The sequence below is a fragment of the Tiliqua scincoides genome, chromosome 6, assembly GCF_035046505.1.
Source record: "Tiliqua scincoides isolate rTilSci1 chromosome 6, rTilSci1.hap2, whole genome shotgun sequence".
In the NCBI taxonomy this organism is placed as follows: Eukaryota; Metazoa; Chordata; class Lepidosauria; order Squamata; family Scincidae; genus Tiliqua; species Tiliqua scincoides.
In genome coordinates this window covers 48,684,814-48,689,973 of record NC_089826.1, presented here as the reverse complement: position 1 = coordinate 48,689,973, position 5,160 = coordinate 48,684,814, and the positions used below count along the sequence as shown (strand labels likewise).

Below are 5,160 nucleotides of genomic sequence, written 5' to 3'. Positions count from 1 at the left end.
GTGTGTTAGGCTTTTCAGCCTGACGGAGGATAGGATCCAGAGGAGGAGGTCTCTGCTGGTCCCACTTCTCTCCTGGACTGGCCCCTCTTCTAGATCCACCCTCCTCCAAATGCCTTCCCTCCCTCCTGAACAGCCAGGAGGTGACACTTACCACCGGCCAGCATCCTTCTGGTGCTGGCCCAGTGCTCCCTACTCCAAGGGTGCAATTAACGTGCTTTATGGCATGTTTACAACACTTAGTGCGAGCACTGGAGCTCAGCACTGGCACAATGAGCCCATAGGATAGGGCCTTTAGAGTGTGAAGTGACCTGAGGAAGTTTGCTGACCAGCCTGCGCTGGCTTCAGCCAGTCAGTGATGCTCAGGAGAAGGGGGGGGAGTTGATGAGTGTCATCATTATTCTGGGTGCTGCTATCATTGCAGTTCTCAGAGGGAGGCTGGAGGGTGCTTAATGCAGCACCAGTGGGTTAAAGTTCCACAGGCAGACCAACCACAAGGCAGACTGGACTTGATGGGACAAAGAACAAAAAACAACAACAAAAAAACATGATGCTCTGAAGCCAAAGGTTTTTATAGATTTTCAGTCCATTAAATCCTATGGGATCCTTAGGTGGCGTGACTCAACCACAAGGTCTTCTATTGTTAGCCAGGGATGCCTGATGGGTTCTGCCTTTGTCCTGCTGCACAAATGGTTGGCAACCTTCAGTCTCGAAAGACTATGGTATAAGCCTACAGCACCCGGTATTCCCAGGCGGTCTCCCATCCAAGTACTAACCAGGCCTGACCCTGCTTAGCTTCCAAGATCAGATGTGATTGGGCATGTGCAGGGTAACAGCTGATGGGGAATTAGCTGGTTGGATGGCCATTGGATCATTTCCTAAATTATGCTTCATTGTGAGGTTGTTGAGGACTGTTGGAGATATGAAACCTGTCTTTTGTCTTTCAAATATTGTTTTTACCAAATTCAAGGATCCAAAGATGCAGTGAGAGGCATAAACCATCAAATCTGATGTTCCAGCAGGATTTAGCACTGGAAAGCTTCATCTCCATTTTGGAGTCATGAAAACTACATTTAACATTGAAGCTGCAAACAAGCTGCACCCTAATCTGGAAAACTGAGTTCCAGGCTTAATTAAGGAAAGAAGGGTGGGTGGCTTAGGGTCAGAAATTTGGCCTTTCTCACTTTTTCACCACAAATGTGACCTTCCTGACCAGAGGATCTGTGGCTTCATGCCAGCAATCCTTCTAACAGTCATAGTACTGATCTGGTCCTTTGTTCTGCAGGCAGATGCACAGCACAAAGTACATACATTTCAATGTATATCTCCTGTATGCCTTGCATCAAACAGGAATAAACCAAAATAGATATTGACTATGTTAATGGGGCGGGTGTGTGTGTGTGTGTGTGTGTGTGCGTGTGTGCCAGGGCAATGATGTGACCTTAATAGCAGTTCAAGCATGCGGCATGTGGAGAAATGACCATCCTCTTAACAGAGACTCGTATACAATTTCAAATCCAGTCATTTGCATAGGAAGCTAATTAAAATAGGCATTATTAATTCTGAATGTTATCGCTCTAGGAAGCCTTTAGAACAAGCACATCCCCGATCCATCTGATTAGCACTTACTGTTTGCTTCACTTGGAGCCAGAATTCCTGGAAGTTATAGAAGGTATGTCATAAAATAGTATTAATAACATAAAGCAAGCAATGACAAACAATGGGAATACACGCCAATTTTTCTGAATTCAGGGCAGGAGTGCTGCAGTAGACCTTCCTCTCTCTGGTGGACCCCCATTCTTTGTATGTCCTCTTCCACCTCCACTGTTGTCCTGCATTCATCAGGGTAGCCTGCTTTGTATTTCCTTGCATTTGATTATATCCTGTGGATGCACCCCTTAACGACGGGATCTGTTCTACAAACCCCATCATTAGATGTGTTGGTCCTCACCCGGACAACTGCTGATGGATATGGGGTTGTGCCCCAGAATGCCTTGCAACACCCCTGGAGTGCTTCAGAATGCCTTGCAGAATCAGGAAAAGCAGGAAGAAGGCAGTTAGCTGCCAAAAGCATGTCGGAAATTGTACAAAGTATTGGTTAGCTGGCTGATAGAGGGAAAGAAGCCAGCCTGGTTAGTTCAGTGAGACCACCATTGTATATGCGGTTGGTCGTTCACTGGAATATCGCTCTGCGGTGCATATCTGTACCTAGTTTTGATGTATTTATCTGCTAACACTTTACAGATTACAGTCACTTGATGCTACATCTTTTTTTTTTTTCCTGCATTAAACTACATTATTTTGCATTATTTTGACTCTGGATTTAATATTGTGTGGTATGCAGGACCTGGTTAGAGATGTAAATGTTACTGAGCCATTGGGGAACAGTGATCATGCTGCGATCCGTTTTGACGTGCACGTTGGGGGAAGAATACCAGGCAAATCTCTAACAAAAACCCTTGACTTCTGATGGGCGGACTTCCCCCAAATGAGGAGGCTGGTTAGAAGGAGGTTGAAAGGGAGGGTAAAAAGAGTCCAATCTCTCCAGAGTGCATGGAGGCTGCTTAAAACAACAGTAATAGAGGCCCAGCAGAGGTGTATACCGCAAAGAAAGAAAGGTTCCACTAAATCCAGGAGGGTGCCCGCATGGCTAACCAGCCAAGTTAGAGAGGCTGTGAAGGGCAAGGAAGCTTCCTTCTGTAAATGGAAGTCTTTCCCTAATGAGGAGAATAAAAAGGAACATAAACTGTGGCAAAAGAAATGTAAGAAGGTGATACGGGAGGCCAAGCGAGACTATGAGGAACGCATGGCTAGCAACATTAAGGGGAATAATAAAAGCTTCTTCAAATATGTTAGAAGCAGGAAACCCGCCAGAGAAGCGGTTGGCCCTCTGGATGGTGAGGGAGGGAAAGGGGAAATAAAAGGAGACTTAGAGATGGCAGAGAAATTAAATGAGTTCTTGCATCTGTCTTCACGGAAGAAGACCTCGGGCAGATACCGAATGGCCCCTCCTAACCGAGGAGTTAAGTCAGATAGAGGTTAAAAGAGGAGATGTTTCAGACCTCATTGATAAATTAAAGATCAATAAGTCACCGGGCCCTGATGGCATCCACCCAAGAGTTATTAAGTAATTGAAGAATGAAGTTGCAGACCTCTTGACTAAGGTATGCAACTTGTCCCTCAAAACGGCCACGGTGCCAGAAGATTGGAGGATAGCAAATGTCATGCCTATTTTTAAAAAGGGAAAGAGGAGGGACCCGGGAAACTATAGGCCGGTCAGCCTAACATCCATACCGGGTAAGATGGTGGAATGCCTCATAAAAGATAGGATCTCAAAACACATAGATGAACAGGCCTTGCTGAGGGAGAGTCAGCATGGCTTCTGTAAGGGTATGTCTTGCCTCACAAACCTTATAGAATTCTTTGAAAAGGTCAACAGGCATGTGGATGCGGGAGAACCCGTGGACATTATATATCTGGACTTTCAGAAGGCGTTTGACATGGTCCCTCATCAAAGGCTACTGAAAAAACTCCACAGTCAGGGAATTAGAAGACAGGTCCTCTCATGGATTGAGAACTGGTTGGAGGCCAGGAAGCAGAGAGTGGGTGTCAATGGGCAATTTTCACAATGGAGAGAGGTGAAAAGCGGTGTGCCCCAAGGATCTGTCCTGGGACCGGTGCTTTTCAACCTCTTCATAAATGACCTGGAGACAGGGTTGAGCAGTGAAGTGGCTAAGTTTGCAGACGACACCAAACTTTTCCGAGTGGTGAAGACCAGAAGTGATTGTGAGGAGCTCCAGAAGGATCTCTCCAGACTGGCAGAATGGGCAGCAAAATGGCAGATGCGCTTCAATGTCAGTAAGTGTAAAGTCATGCACATTGGGGCAAAAAATCAAAACTTTAGATATAGGCTGATGGGTTCTGAGCTGTCTGTGACAGATCAGGAGAGAGATCTTGGGGTGGTGGTGGACAGGTCGATGAAAGTATCGGCCCAATGTGTGGCAGCAGTAAAGAAGGCCAATTCTATGCTTGGGATCATTAGGAAGGGTATTGAGAACAAAACGGCTAGTATTATAATGCCGTTGTACAAATCTATGGTAAGGCCACACCTGGAGTATTGTGTCCAGTTCTGGTCGCCGCATCTCAAAAAAGACATAGTGGAAATGGAAAAGGTGCAAAAGAGAGCGACTAAGATGATTACGGGGCTGGGGCACCTTCCTTATGAGGAAAGGCTATGGCGTTTGGGCCTCTTCAGCCTAGAAAAGAGATGCCTGAGGGGGGACATGATTGAGACATACAAAATTATGCAGGGGATGGACAGAGTGCATAGGGAGATGCTCTTTACACTCTCACATAATAGCAGATCCAGGGGACATCCACTAAAGTTGAGTGTTGGGCGGATTAGGACAGACAAAAGAAAATATTTCTTTACTCAGCATGTGGTCAGTCTGTGGAACTCCTTGCCACAGGATGTGGTGCTGGTGTCTAGCCTAGACGCCTTTAAAAGGGGATTGGACAAGTTTCTGGAGGAAAAATCCATTATGGGGTACAAGCCATGATGTGTATGCGCAACCTCCTGATTTTAGAAATGGGTTATGTCAGAATGCCAGATGCAAGGGAGGGCACCAGGATGCAGGTCTCTTGTTATCTGGTGTGCTCCCTGGGGCATTTGGTGGGCCGCAGTGAGATACAGGAAGCTGGACTAGATGGGCCTATGGCTTGATCCAGTGGGGCTGTTCCTATGTTCCATTTTGTAGTTTCATTTCCACCAATTCATAACATGTTTTTAAAAAGGGAGACAACAAATGTGATCTTTACTTTCACTTGCAGAAGCCTATGGTACACTTTCGCATAGTAATATCAGGTATTGCTCATATACCCTGAACTGAAATTATAGAGACCAAGACAATCTGTTTTTCAAACAGTATTATTTTCCTGGCAGGTTTTTATTATAGAAAATAGTCTGCTTCCTTGCTTATACTGGCTTCTTGGGATAAAGAAGTTTTTACAGTTTAATTCCATTGACAGTTTTTACCAACTTCCTTTGAGTTGTGTACTAATCTGTGCTGAGAATTGTGAAACAGAAGAATTAAGCAGAGATAACATATGCAAACACCGAATATAAATCAGCAAACACTAGATAATAAAGATTAAAACCAAATA

At 45.2% G+C, this 5,160-nt stretch overlaps 1 pseudogene; it reads right to left on the bottom strand.

The window, feature by feature from the left end:
- Positions 1-724: 724 nt before the first annotated feature.
- LOC136656746 (5S ribosomal RNA) lies at positions 725-841 on the bottom strand (annotated as a pseudogene).
- Positions 842-5,160: the final 4,319 nt, after the last annotated feature.